Below are 15,680 nucleotides of genomic sequence, written 5' to 3' on the forward strand. Positions count from 1 at the left end.
ACCACATCTTCTTTACCCATTCGTCTGTCGATGGGCATTTAGGTTGCTTCCATGACCTGGCTATTGTAAATAGTGCTGCAATGAACACTGGGGTGCATGTGTCTTTTTGAATTATGGTTTTCTCTGGGTATATGCCCAGTAGTGGGATTGCTGGATCACATGGTAATTCTATTTTTAGTTTTTTAAGGAACCTCTGTACTGTTCTCCATAGTGGCTGTATCAATTTACATTCCCACCAACAGTGCAAGAGGGTTCCCTTTTCTCCACACCCTCTCCAGCATTTGTTGTTTGTAGATTTTCTGATGATGCCCATTCTTACTGGTGTGAGGTGATACCTCATTGTAGTTTTGATTTGCATTTCTCTAATAATTAGTGATGTTGACCAGCCTTTCATGTGCTTCTTGGCCATCTGTATGTCTTCTTTGGAGAAATGTCTATTTAGGTCTTCTGCCCATTTTTGGACTGGGTTGTTTGTTTTTTTAATATTGAGCTGCATGAGCTGTTTATATATTTTGGAGATTAATCCTTTGTCCGTTGATTTGTTTGCAAATATTTTCTCCCATTCTGAGGGTTGTCTTTTCATCTTGTTTATGGTTTCCTTTGCTGTGCAAAAGCTTTGAAGTTTCATTACATCCCATTTGTTTATTTTTGTTTTATTTCCATTACTCTAGGAGGTGGATCAAAAAAGATCTTGCTGTGATTTATGTCAAAGAGTGTTCTTCCTGTGTTTTCCTCTAAGAGTTTTATAGTGTCCGGTCTTACATTTAGGTCTCTAATCCATTTTGAGTTTATTTTTGTGTATGGTGTTAGGGAGTGTTCTAATTTCATTCTTTTACATGTACCTGTCCAGTTTTCCCAGCACCACTTATTGAAGAGACTGTCTTTTCTCCATTGTATATCCTTGCCTCCTTTGTCATAGATTAGTTGACCATAGGTGCGTGGGTTTATCTCTGGGCTTTCTATCTTGTTCCATTGATCTATGTTTCTGTTTTTGTGCCAGTACCATGTTGTCTTGATTACTGTAGCTTTGTAGTATAGAATGAAGTCAGGGAGTCTGATTCCTCCAGCTCCGTTATTTTCCCCCAAGACTGCTTTGGCTATTCGGGGTCCTTTGTGTCTCCATACAAATTTTAAGATTTTTTGTTCTAGTTCCGTAAAAAAATGCCATTGGTAATTGGATAGGGATTGCATTGAATCTGTAGATTGCTTTGGGTAGTAGAGTCATTTTCACAATATTGATTCTTCCAATCCAAGAACATGGTATATCTCTCCATCTGTTGGTATCATCTTTAATTTCTTTCATCAGTGTCTTATAGTTTTCCACATACAGGTCTTTTGACTCCCTAGGTAGGTTTATTCCTAGGTATCTTATTCTTTTTGTTGCAGTGGTAAATGGGAGTGTTTCCTTAATTTCTCTTTCAGAGATTTCATCATTAGTGTATAGGAATGCAAAAGATTTCTGTGCATTAATTTTGTATCCAGCAACTTTACCAAATTCATTGATTAGCTCTAGTAGTTTTCTGGTGGCATCTTTAGGATTCTCTATGTATAGTATCATGTCATCTGCAAACAGTGACAGTTTTACTTCTTCTTTTCCAATTTGTATGCCTTTTATGTCTTTTTCTTCTCTGATTGCCTTGGCTAGGACTTCCAAAACTATGTTGAATAATAGTGGTGAGAGTGGACCTCCTTGTCTCGTTCCTGATCTTAGAGGAAATGCTTTCAGTTTTTCACCATTGAGAATGATGTTTGCTGTGGGTTTGTCATATATGGCCTTTATTATGTTGAGGTAGGTTCCCTCTATGCCCACTTTCTGGAGAGGTTTTATCATAAATGGGTGTTGAATTTTGTCAAAAGCTTTTTCTGCATCTATTGAGATGATCATATGGTTTTTATTCTTCAGTTTGTTAATATGGTGTATCACATTGATTGATTTACATATATTGAGGAATCCTTGCATCCCTGGGATAAATCCCACTTGATCATGGTGTATGATCCTTTTAATATGTTGTTGGATTCTGTTTGCTAGTATTTTGTTGAGGATTTTTGCATCTATATTCATCAGTGATATTGGTCTTTAATTTTCTTTTTTGTAGTATGTTTGTCTGGTTTTGGTATCAGGGTGATGGTGGCCTCATAGAATGAGTTTGGGAGTGTTCCTTTCTCTGCAAGTTTTTGGAAGAGTTTGAGAAGGATGGGTGTTAGCTCTTCTCTAAATGTTTGATAGAATTCACCTGTGAAGCCATCTGGTCCTGGACTTTTGTTTGTTGGAAGATTTTTAATCACAGTTTCAACTTCATTACTTGTGATTGGTCTGTTCATGTTTTCTATTTCTTCCTGGTTCAGTCTTGGAAGGTTATACCTTTCTAAGAATTTGTCCATTTCTTCCAGGTTGTCCATTTTATTGGCAAAGAGTTGCTTGTAGTAGTCTCTTAGGATGCGTTGTATTTCTGCGGTGTCTGTTGTAACTTCTCCGTTTTCATTTCTAATTTTATTGATTTGAGTCCTCTCCCTCTTTTTCATGTTGAGTCTGGCTAATGGCTTATCAATTTTGTTTATCTTCTCAAAGAACCAGCTTTTAGTTTTATTGATCTTTGCTATTGTTTTCTTTGTTTCTATTTCATGTATTTCTGCTCTGATCTTTATGATTTCTTTCCTTCTGCTAACTTGGGGGTTTTTTTGGGTTTTTTTTGTTTTTTAAAAAATTTTATTTATTTATTTATTTATTTATGGCTGTGTTGGGTCTTCGTTTCTGTGCGAGGGCTTTCTCTAGTTGCGGCGAGCGGGGGCCACTCTTCATCACGGTGCGCGGGCCTCTCACTGTCGTGGCCTCTCTTATTGCGGAGCACAAGCTCCAGATGCGCAGGCTCAGTGGTTGTGGCTCACGGGCCTAGTTGTTCCGCGGCATGTGGGATCTTCCCAGACCCGGGCTTGAACCTGTGTCCCCTGCATTGGCAGGCAGATTCTCAACCACTGCGCCACCAGGGAAGCCCTAACTTTGGGTTTTGTTTGTTCTTCTTTCTCTAGTTCCTTTAGGTATAAGGTTAGATTGTGTATTTGAGATTTTTCTTGTTTCTTGAGGTACGCTTGTATAGCTATAAACTTCCCTCTTAGAACTGCTTTTGCTGCATCCCATAGGTTTTGGATTGTCGTGTTTTCATTGCCATTTTTCTCTAGGTATTTTTTGATTTCCTCTTTGATTTCTTGAGTGATCTCTTGGTTATTTAGTAATGTATTGTTTAGCCTCCATGTGTTTGTGTTTTTTACATTTTTTTCCCTGTAATTCATTTCTAATCTCATAGTGTTGTGGTCAGAAAAGATGCTTGATATGATTTCAATTTTCTTAAATTGACTGAGGCTTGATTTGTGACCCAAGATGTGATCTATCCTGGAGAATGTTCCGAGCACACGTGAGGAGAAAGTGTAATCTGCTGTTTTTGGATGGAATGTCCTATAAATATCAATTAAATCTACCTGGTCTGCTGTGTCATTTAAAGCTTGTGTTTCCTTATTTATTTTCTGTTTCGATGATCTGTCCATTGGTGTAAGTGAGGTGTTAAAGTCCCCCACTCTTATTGTGTTACTGTCGATTTCCTCTTTTATAGCTGTTAGCAGTTGCCTTATGTATTGAGGTGCTCCTATGTTGGGTGCATATATATTTATAATTGTTATATCTTGTTCTTGGATTGATCCCTTGATCATTATGTAGTGTCCTTCCTTGTCTCTTGTAACATTCTTTATTTTAAAGTCTATTTTATCTGATATGAGTATTGCTACTCCAGCTTTCTTCTGATTTCCATTTGCATGGAATATCTTTTTCCATCCCCTCACTTTCAGTCTGCATGTGTCCCTAGGTCTGAAGTGGATCTCTTGTAGACAGCATATATATGGGTCTTGTTTTTGTATCCATTCAGCGAGCCGGTGTCTTTTGGTTGGAGCATTTCATCCATTCACGTTTAAGGTAATTATCAATATGTATGTTCCTATGACCATTTTCTTAATTGTTATGGGTTTGTTTCCCTCCCTCTGGGTTGTTTGGCCTGAGGCAACCCAACACTGGAGCCTACCTGGGCTCTTTGGTGGGACTAATGGCGGACTCTGGGAGAGCTCATGCCAAGGAGTACTTCCCAGAACTTCTGCTGCCAGTGTCCTTGTCCCCACGGTGAGCCACAGCCACCCCCTGCCTCTGCAGCAGACCCTCCAACACTAGCAGGTAGGTCTGGTTCAGTCTCACCTGGGGTCACTGCTCCTTCCCCTGGGTCCCGATGTGCACACTACTTTGTGTGTGCCCTCCAAGAGTGAAGTCTCTGTTTCCCCCAGTCCTGTCAAAGTCCTGCAGTCAAATCCCACTAGGCTTCAAAGTCTGATTCTCTAGAAATTCCTCCTCCTGTTGCTGGACCCCCAGGTTGGGAAGCCTGACGTGGGGCTCAGAACCTTCACTCCAGTGGGTGGACTTCTGTGGTATAAGTGTTCTCCAGTTTGTGAGTCACCCACCCAGCAGTTACAGGATTTGATTTTATTGTGATTGTGCCCCTCCTACCATCTCATTTTGGCTTCTTCTTTGTCTTTGGATGTGGGGTATCTTTTTGGTGAGTTCCAGTGTCTTCCTGTTGATGATTGTTCAGCAGTTAGTTGTGATTCTGGTGCTCTTGCAAGAGGGAGTGAGCACACAGACTTCTACTCCACCATCTTGACCCAGTCTGTCTGGATTGGGTTGTTTGTTTTTTTGATATTGAGCTGCATGAGGTGCTTGTAAATTTTGGAGGTTAATCCTTTGTTAGTGGCTTCATTTTCAAATATTTTCTCCCATTCTGAGGGTTGTCTTTTCATCTTGTTTATGGCTTCCTTTGCTGTGCAAAAGCTTTAAGTTTCATTAGGTCCCATTTGTTTATTTTTGTTTTTATTTCCATTTCTCTAGGAGGTGGGTCACAAAGGATCTTGCTGTGATTTATGTCACGGGGTGTTCTGCCCGTGTTTTCCTCTAAGGGTTTTATAGTGTCTGGCCTTACATTTAGGTCTTTAATCCATTTTGAGTTTATTTTTGTGTGTGGTGTTAGGGAGTGTTCTAATTTCATTCTTTTACATGTAGCTGTGAGTTTTCCCAGCACCACTTATTGAAGAGGCTGTCTTTTCTCCATTGTATATTCTTGCCTCCTTTATCAAAAATAAGATGACCATATGTGCGTGGGTTTATCTCTGGGCTTTCTATCCTGTTCCATTGATCTATATTTCTGTTTTTATGCCAGTAACATACTGTCTTGATTACTGTAGCTTTGTAGTATAGTCTGAAGTCAGGGAGTCTGATTCCTCCAGCTCCATTTTTCTTTCTCAAGGTTGCTTTGGCTATTTGGGGTCTTTTGTGTTTCCATACAAATTGTGAAATTTTTTGTTCTAGTTCTGTGAAAAATGCCATTGGTAGTTTGATAGGGATTGCATTGAATCTGTAGATTGCAGTAAAGCTATTTCTTAAAAGCAAGAGAACAATGAACACAAAATGAGGACAGTAGAGTGAGGAGATTGCAGCAGCAAAGGATAAGTGGGAGCACTGCAGGTGACATTTTTCCTTAAGCTTAGCATGTGATTTGTTTTATTATTTGTTAAATTGTACTTACATGTTATATATATATTCTTGTATGAGTGAACTTTTCACCAAAAAAAAAAAAAAAACCTCTGTTTTAAGAACAAGACCTGGGTTTTTTAAAGGGCAATCAGACCACTATCAGAAGGTATTTTCTATGTAGCTGAAATTCATACTAGCTGGGCTGCAGGTACAACAAGATCAGGCGACACTAACACGGGGGCTTTCCCCATGCCAGGCTTTACTGCACAAATGCTGCCAATAAAATATAGCCAAGAACAAACTGAGGGGCTGAAATTCTGCATGAAAAACTTTGATATAAGTTAACTCTGTCAGTTCCCATAATGCCCCTGAGAGGTAGCCAGAGAAGGTTATTTTTATGCCCATTGTGAAGAGAAAGAAACCATATCACAGAGAGGTAACGTGACTTGCCTGAAGTCACACAGCCAGGACTGTGTCTAAGAACTCCTGGTCAAGTGCTCCTCTTACCTCAGCTGCTGCCTCTCTGTTGAATGTGGTAGACAGAGATTCTGCCCCAAGTCCTGCACCACACCTCCCTCCCACCACATCTTTCCTGGGAATGGGTCAGCCTGCCCTGGGCCCTGCCCCCTTGCACCCTCCTTCCAGGACTACTCTCTTCTCTGGTCCTGAGTTATATTCCCCTGTGTCCCAATCATTAGGCGTCTTCTATTTCTTCTTCTCTAAGGAATTGTTCCAGACACTCATTTTCCTTGTCTTTGTTACAGCCCCTCTACGTGGATTTCTATCTCCCACCTACTACAGTTGAACCTCAGTATCTGCAGGGGATTGGTTCTAGAACCCCCATCCCCCCCCAGAATACCAAAATCTGCGGATCCTCAAGTCCCTCATATAAAATTGCAAAGTACAGTCAGCCCCCTGTATTGGCGGATGCAGGACCCACAGAGGCAGAGTTCTGACTACAATACTTCACCAGTTTGTTGACACCTGTCCAGGTTCGAACATCTGTGGGATGGCACCCTGGGCACACAGATCCTACAGATGGCCCTATAGGGTGCAGTTGTTCTCAATGGGAAACATATATGAGTAGTTTGAAAAAGCTCCCAGGTGATTCTGATTGGCCATTCCATTCCTCATTGAGAATCAGTGAGACAGTGACATCTTCGCTTTGGGAGCTGGTCGAGTTAGTTACTTAACCTCTCTGAGCCTCCTTTCCAAATCTGTTACTCCATAGGTGTTTTTAAGAAATTAAATGAGGTAGTGCCTACTACAGGGTATGTGTTAATCCAATGTTATTTCCCGTCATCTAATCATCCCAGAAAAAAGTAGTGAGATATTAAACCAAAAAGCCTTACCGACAGAGTCAGAATAGCTCACCCTCACACAGGTCCCATTTCTAACGTTTGCTGTCTTCTTTCACAAGAAGGACTTGTGCTCTGGAAAAGTATTTTAGCTACTGCTCAGAACCCTGCATGGTGCAATACTTTGAGTTCCCAGAGAGGAAAGGCCCAGAGCTCTTGTTGGAAGCTATGTAGAAAAAGGAAACTAACTCCCAGCACAGAAAGCATTCCCAGAGCTGTGTTCCAGAAATCATCCAGGCTGGGAGGTGGCCAATCTCCATGCAGGGGGTAGGGGCAGGGTCAGGAAGGAGGGAATCACAGGTTCATTTACATTCACATTCAGGACACAGGAAAGATGCAAGGGGAGTCAGTAGCTGGGGGTCTAGTTTGCTGTGTGAGTTTAGGCAAGTCACTTCACTTCTCTGGGCCAGGGGTTTGGACCATGGACCCTTCCAACACTCAAGGACACTCTGTATTTCTTCAGAGTCACTAGGAAACAAATTAAGTCTCCAGTCACATAATTTTCATTTGTATTATTGTAACCTAGGCTGATGTCCAACTCTTTTTCATAAACAGTGGGAAATTATGTCATTTCAACTACCGAGTCAAGCACAGCCAAGGGTTACAGAATCTCTTTTCTCACTTAGTAGCTCTGGGCAGTGGAAGAGACTTTCACTTTAGATTCTGAAACAGCTGAGCTTTCTTAGGAATATTCCATTAGGAGTTATTAACCCAATTATTAAAACAGTAAGTACCTTTTTCACATCCTGGGCTGCAGTACTGCAATCTTCTATTGCTGTTCTCTTGTCTAGGAAAAGACATCAAACAAGATACTCATTCAAAATTTTAACCACAATATGAACAGACATTTCACATGAGCAATTATAAATAGTCACGTGCAAAAAAGAACCTGCCTACTGGTATCCAGAGAAATGCAGATGAAAGGAAATTTGGGACCCCATTTAAAAATGTAATTCTCAAAAATGTATAAAAGCAACAATATTCAACGTACCTGATGTTGCAGCAAAAGTGACTCACGGATATAATATTGGTGGCATTGTATTGTAAATTAGTAACAGCTCTTTTGGGAAGCAATATGGCAACACGTAGGATGAACCGTATTCATGATCATTGAGAAGGAATGCAATAAAAATCTGCATGAAGAAGTTAACATCAGCAATATCTATCATAGCAAGATAAGAAAGAAAACAAATTATGAGTCTAAGCTTAGGGGACTTGCTACATAGATTATGATACAGGCACACACTTGTCTCTTACAGAGCTATAAGAATAATTATGAAGATTAAGTAGCAACATAGAGAAGTGTTTATTGGGAGTGAAGTGTATCTAAAGAATACCAGGTGTTATGATTATAGCTCTTAAAAATGTGCACACAAGGGCTGGAAGGTGTTGAAATAAAAATAGCTACAGTGTTTGGAAGGTGAAATACTGTGTTTTAAGTTTTTCAGCTTAGATGTCATTTTGTCTTCAATTAAATAAATAGAAGAAAGTATATCAGTTAAAAAAGAATCTTATTCCTAAACTTCCCCACTAGACAAGGAGAGCAGGGACCCTGCCTGTCTTGTTCAAGGTTGTTTATCAAAGCACATGTCTGGCACGTGGTAGGTGCTCTGTAAATACTTGTGGGCTGATTGACCACTGCTGTCAGCCTTTCTAAAGAGGGTTTAACAAATCACTGATAAAGGCCTCCTGCTTTTGCCAAGATGCCTTTACCAGCACCTTCACAGTCTCCAAAAGCAAAAACAGCTTCCTTTACAGGCAGCTTTTCAAAACCCTGCACCATCTCTCCCCCAGAGTTGCACTGGCAGAAGGAGGACATCACTCTAAAGCCACCGCCGACACCAGGGCCGATCTAGGTGGGAAGAACCTTCCTTTTCTTTGGCAGCTTCACCCTTGGGGCAGATCCTCACAGGGACGCAAGGGGGAGCAGCTTGATCCCCAAAGTCATCCAGACACTAACTCTTTACACCAGGAGGTGGCAGCCTACGCGCTTCCTTACGGCGAAGGGCCCTTTGACAGTTCATCATTCAGAGGTGGCCCACAGTGAGGGTGTGACAAGGGTGGCCAGGCCTCAGGCCAAAGTCAGGAACAGATAGAGGCAATCAGTGCCTGCTGTGCCCGGTGCTGTGAGAGATGGCATCTCCCGCATTTTACACTTGGGGAAACCAAGGTCCAGACAAGCTAAGAGACTGCCAAGTTCCCAACCCCCGGTAGAGTAACATTGCCCAGAGCTGAGCCCAGCTCTCCTTACTCCAGTGCCCACCCTCTTTCCACTACACCATGTGCCTTCCGGTTCCCTGGCAACAGTAGTCTCTGAAAAAGTGGGCAAGGATGTTTCTAAACCTTTGGTTAAATGCTATTTATTCATTCATTCATTTATTGTTGTTGTTGAAAGTCTGCTTATTTCCCAATTTTAATTCTAATCAATTGCAAGAACTTCTTAACCAGAAATATAGTTCCTGCACTAAGGAAGGGAATTTCTGCATAATGATGCCTAATGATTATTAATTTCCACCATTTATACTTGTCAGGAGTAACCAACAAATAGGTTTTCATTTTTTGAAGTTTTGTGAACAAGTCTACAGTGTAATTTCTGCTAAGTTAAATGCTTTTTGTTTATTTATTTATTTTTAAATTTGTTTATTTATTTATTTATTTTTGGCTGTGTTGGGTCTTCGTTGCTGCACACGGGCTTTCTCTAGTTGCAGCAAGCGGGGACTACTCTTCGTTGTGGTGCGCGGGCTTCTCATTTTGGTGGCTTCTTTTGTTGCGGAGCACGGGCTCTAGGCACGCGGGCTTCAGTAGTTGTGGCGCACGGGCTTAGTTGCTCTGCGGCATGTGAGATCTTCCCGGACCAGGGCTCAAACCCGTGTCCCCTGCATTGGCAGGCGGATTCTTAACCACTGTGCCACCACGGAAGTCCCTTAAATGCTTTTCAAATCACCATGCAAATTATCAAATTGATCCTACCCTTTGACCTTGAAATACCACTTTGGGAAATGTGTTCCAAGGAAACAAAAATATGCGATATATATTTATATAAATATATACATTTTATGTATTGTGAAATATAAAAAAATAAAACAAAGGTGCATACAGAGATGTTTAGATCTGAGCTTCATATTGCATTTAAAACTGGAAGTGGCCCAAATGCCTGACCACGGGCAGAAGCTGGGAGGATCTTGCTGTAGTCATTACACTGACACTGAGAATGGTCATTGTGAAGATTGGAGCCGATGTCCAGCACATCACACGGGCACTATCATACTGGACATTAAAATATTAAAATAGCAAAAGCAATAAAAGCAAAAATAAACAAGTGGGACTGTATCAAACTAAAATGCTTCTGCACAGCAAAGGAAACAATCAACAAAATGAAAAGGCAACCTACTGAATGGCAGACAATATTTGCCAATCACATATCTGATAAGGGGTTAGTATCCAGAATATTTAAAGAACTCATACAACTTAATAGAAAAATGCAAACAATCTGATTTTAAAATGGGCAGATCTGAGTAGACATTTTTCCAAAGAAGACATACGGGTGGCCAATGAAAAGATACTTCACATCACTAATCACTGGGGAAACGAAAATCAAAATCAAAAGGAGATATCACCCCACACCTATCAGAATGGCTGTTATTAAAAAGACAAGAAATAAGTATTGGTGAGGATGTGGAAAAAAGGGAGCTCTTGTGCACTGTTGGTGGGAATGTAAATTGATACAGCCTCTACGGAGAACAGTATGGAGGTTCCATAAAAAACTAAAAATAGAACTACCATATGATCCAACAATCCCACTTCTGGGTATATATCCAAAGAAAATGAAAACACTAAGTTGAAAAGCTATTTACACCTCCATGTTTATTGCATTACTTATAGTAGTCAGGACATGGAAATAACCCAAATATCCATTGATGGATGAATGAATAAAGAAGATGCAATATATATATATATATATAATGGACTGTTATTCAGCCATAGAAAATGAAATCTTGGCATTTAGGACAACATGGATGTAGGACAACATGGATGGACCTTGAGGACATTATGCTAAGTGAAATAAATCAGACAGAGAAAGACAAATCCCACGTGATCTCATATGTGGAATCTAAAGAACAAAAACAAAAAACCCAAGCTCATAGACACAGAGAACAGATTGGTGGTTGCCAGAGGTGGGAGTTGGGGGCGGTGGGCAAAATGAGTGCAGAGGGTCAAAAGGTACAAACTTTCAGCTATAAAATAAGTCACCAGGATGTAACACAGCGGCATGGTGACTGTAGTTGCTAACACTGTCTTGCATAGTTGAAAGTTGCTAAGAGAGTAGATCTTAAAAGTTCTCATCACAAGACAAAAAAAAAGAAAAAACTAGTAACTAAGTAAGGTAACATATGTTAACTAAACTTATTGTGGTGATCATTTCACAATGTATACAAATATCGAATCATTATATTGTACACATAAAACTAATGTTATAGATCAATTATACCTCAATAAAAAATAAATTTTAAAAAATTCTTAAATAATTCCATATCAGTTGGCAAATAGTAGGGACTGAGTGTCCCCCCAATCTCCCTGACCCCTCTGCTAGGATCTTCCTAGATCTCCCCATCCATCAACTAAATGTGATTGCCTGGTCCAGAAGGACCCTCCAGGACCCTACACTGTGCAGTGGTCAGTACACATTTCTAGAACCAGTTATTAAATATTTTTAAACCTCCCCTGGCTAAGATTCTGTACCTTTACAAAAAGGGACCTTATTTTGGAATGAGACAAGAGATACAGGGATAGATAAAGAGAGAGAGACATTATATGACTTAGTAAGGAAAATGAAGTAGAACTTGATATAATGAATACAGTTGGCCCTCCCTGTCTGTGGGTTCCAAAGAGACTTGAGCATCCTCGAATTTTGATATCCATGGGGATCCTGGAACCAATAACCTGTGGCTCATGAAGAAGGATTCTATAAGGAATAGCAATGACACAAACTTGTATTTGCATAAACAAGACAAGAGTCTGTAAATATTCTGTAAATTAGGGAAACACCCTTTCCCCCTCTTTGCTTCTTTAAAGAAAATTGCTGTTTTTTTTCACTCTCCTCCTACTCTTCTGACAACGAAGTAGTTTGGGGAAGGCTGAACCTGGAGGTGATCTGGATGGTAGCAGTGCAAATCTAGATTCCCTGAGCCAGGCGTGGCAGCTCATTCCTCTGGCCAAGGGGTGGATTTGCATCAGCTGGCGATGTAGTTCTGGCCAGGGCAATGGAAGGGAAGTTGGCTGGGAAGATTATAGCAAGGCTTTCTTTTCCCATCTAAAGGGACCATGACAGGAACATCCCCTTTGTTTCCTTTGAGGATATCTTGCTTAAAACTAAAGGCAAACAGCTTGCATCCCCAAAGGGAAAGCTAAGGGAATTTCCGAGAAGAAAAATCTTAGCCATGACATCTTTGAACTGCTAAATGAATCAACCCTGGAGCTGCTCTACTACTAGCCTTCTTGTTATTGTTCAAGCACTTTAGCTGGATTTGCTGGTACTTGCAGAGTCCCACTAGAATGTAGGCTATTTGTTTACTACTATATCTGTATGATCTATGACACTGCCTGGTACATAGCAGACCCACCATAAGTATTTGTTGAAGGGATAAATGAATAAAAAACATCCTCATTGATGTAGGAGGGTATTCAGTTTTCCAATGGTCTTGGTGTTAGATTTTTCTGTTTAAGTTTAAAGAAGAATCCAGTCATGTTGTTGACCATCTATTGTCTCCAGTGCCTAAATGTTATGGGAAGAGGAAGACCTGGATTTGAATCTGGATCTGCTACTTACCAGTCAAGTGTCCTCAGGCAAATTCTTCATCTTCTCTGAGCACAATTGTAAAATGAGCAGAGCAACTACTAAATTGTAGGGTTGCTGTGAGGCTTAGATGAGAAGTGGCCACAGAGCTGGGCACATGGGAGGGGGTTGGTGTGTGCTCCTCTCTCCCCTATATCTCCATATCCTCTGGTACCAGGTGCCAGGAAGGCTGAGTTCCTCCTTGACCTTGAGAAGGGCCTCATGGGCCAGGGGAGGAGTCAGACATATCAACAAATCAACCAACTGACCGATGTTAACATCGCCAGAAATGGGACAAAGTGACATCATACAGCTCCTGATAAGATACCCTGAGATGAACCCAGCATCACCTCTGGCTACCCTGGCCAAGTCTGTACAGCATGAACCCAACGTAAGGAAATATCAGACAAACCTAAAATGAGGTACTTTCCACAAAATAACTGGCCTAGACACTTCAAAAATGTCAATTGTCAAGAAAGACCAAAAAAAAAAAAAAAAAACAGGGAACTGTTGTAGGTTAAAGAATACTAAAGAGACATAACAACTAAATGCAATGATGATCTGGGAATTTTCTTTACTATTAAGGACATTATTGGGATAATTTGTGAAATCTCAATAAGATCTGTATATTAGATAATAATTAGTATCAAAGTTAAGTTCCTGACTTTGATAATTATTCTCTAATTACGTAAGAGAATTTCCTTGGTTTTAGAAAACATACACATTGAAGCAGTAGAGGGGTATAATGTCTGAAAATAACTCATAAACTGTTCAGAAAAAAATAAAATTATACACCCGGGGCGGAGAGAGAGAGAGAGAGAATGAGGAGAAGGTTAAAGCAAATGTGGGAAAACATTAATATTTAGGGAATCTGGGTGAAAGATGTACAAGAATTCTTTGTCCTATGCTTGCAACTTTGCTTTAAGTTTGAAACTGTGTCCAAAAAAAAAAAAAACAACATTAAAAAAAATTTTTAAAGCAATACTAGAGCCATGTCCTGAAGGACACTAGGAATTTGTGGGTTGGAAAAGGAGACTTCCAGGCTAAGTAAAGACTTAGGAAAGTATTCAGGAAGCCGCTAGGTGCTGGCGGGTCCATTTCATAGAAAGCTGCATTTAAGCAGGTTCTGGAAAGAGGTGTCAGAGTCCTCCAAGCAGACGACAGGAGGAAAGGCCTTTCAATCAGTGGCCAGACGTATGAGAGAGCAGGGCACTAGCAGGCAGAAGTTAGGTGTGGCCGAGGGCAGTAAAGCTGGACATTCAGGTTGGGGACCAATTACAAAGGATGAATGCCCTGCCAAGGCGTTGGGACTTTATTCTGCAAGCAGGGAGTGGAAGATAAGATCTATGTTGGAGACAGAGGGGAGGATAAATGGAGAAGAGCAGGACGGCAGCCAGGCCACAGGTGACTTGTGCAGTGTCTGGGGAGTGAAAGAAGATGCCAAAGGCCCAAGTGATAGCCCTTTGGCCAAAACACGAAGGGCGATGTGTACATTCCCGCCACCCCCCAACCCATGGGGAAGCAAACTGGCACACCAGTTTTGGTGCTCTGATTCCTGTTTGCTCTGTATTGCAGCGGCCACAGGACATTTGACTCTCCAGCACGGGCAAGCCCCCAGCAGGCTTAGTGGGTGGACCAGACACTGACGCGTACAGCAGGGGATGGAGGGCCACTAGCCAGTTCATAGTGAAAGGCCTTCGCTGAATTCAGAAAACCACCTCCATTCCCTGTCCTGGCCAGCGTGGTCTCTTCCCGTGCCTTCAGTGCCTGATTTGCCAAGATTCCAGTGGGCTACCCAGGTGACTGTTATGGCCGGTTCCGCCACGTTTCCACCCCAGGAGGCTAAAGGCCTGGCCACAAATTGGGTTCCTTTAATTGCACAACAGTTGGGCATTTTCAAATCAAATTGAGCCAATCCGGTCATTCAACATTCAACAAATATTTGCCGGGTGCTACTGTGTGCTTAAGGGACTTATCTAAGTGGAAAGGGGAAGTGGGTAGGGCGGGAACATGGCTGGGTTATATTGTAACGAGAGTGGTTTTTCCCCTTGGCGGTTTCATTTGGTGTATCCGAATTAGATATTTGTTTCTCATCAAATTTGAAAGGAATTGTTACCTTTAAGTCATTCCTAGCTTAATGAGGGTGCAGCCCAGCAACAAGTGGCACCAAGGGGCATTCTGAGCAGCAGAGCAAACACTCACAGAGCAAGATGATCCCCGTGTGGCCTGTTGATGACTCTTAACGCATCTCCACTTCTTACTCATGCCAGGGCCTCTTGGTAGTCAGGGTGGTTCTGATGACGGTGATGATGTTGAAGATGAGCAGCTCCTAGGCGCCAGACACTCTGCTAAATGCTTTCTGCACGTTCTCTCCGAACCTAACCACTTAAGCCTGAGAAGTAGATATTTTATGCTTGAGGAAACTGGTTCAGAGAGATTGATGGACTTGTCCAAGGCCACACAGCCACTTAGGGGCAGAGTCTGGATCCGAACTCAGACCTTCTTGTCTCTAAAGGTTACGACCATTCCAGTGTTGTGCCACTTCCCACCGCTTCGAAATGGGAAGGAAGTTTCAGGGAAATGACTAAAAGCATCCCCCAAGGTGACGGTTCTCAAACCTTAGCAAGAATCAGCAACACCCAGAGGGCTTATTAGAACACAGATGGCTGAGTCCGTGTTGAGGTGTCTGAGGTGGGGCCTGCTATCTGTATCGCTAACAAACGCAGGTGATACCCACTTCGCTGGTGCTGGGATCGCTCTCAGAACCACTGCCCCGAGGGAGAGCAGTCAGTTGACTCTACTGGCCCCCCACCCTGCCCCCACCGCTCTGTTCAGTTCGGCGTCTGCAAAATCTCGCCACTTCCCCCGTCTGAAGAGGAGGCCGAGGCTAGTGCTGCCTCCCGTCTGCCCTCTGTCTCCCTGGGAGCCT

The 15,680-nt window shown here is 41.8% G+C and overlaps 1 protein-coding gene and 1 long non-coding RNA gene across 2 annotated transcripts in view; one reads left to right on the forward strand and one right to left on the reverse strand.

The window, feature by feature from the left end:
* The window catches only part of LOC309654340, a 66,048-nt gene extending 57,355 nt beyond the window's left edge, over positions 1-8,693 (reverse strand). Inside the window, exon 1 of the long non-coding RNA XR_014260165.1 lies at positions 7,653-8,693. This is a non-coding gene — a long non-coding RNA (uncharacterized lncRNA). The remainder of the gene's footprint in view (positions 1-7,652) is intronic.
* The window catches only part of USP3 (ubiquitin specific peptidase 3), a 222,414-nt gene that overhangs the window by 74,912 nt on the left and 131,822 nt on the right, over positions 1-15,680 (forward strand). The window lies entirely within an intron of this gene.

This window comes from Balaenoptera physalus (assembly GCF_965194825.1).
Source record: "Balaenoptera physalus genome assembly, chromosome: 2".
NCBI classification, from domain to species: domain Eukaryota; kingdom Metazoa; phylum Chordata; class Mammalia; order Artiodactyla; family Balaenopteridae; genus Balaenoptera; species Balaenoptera physalus.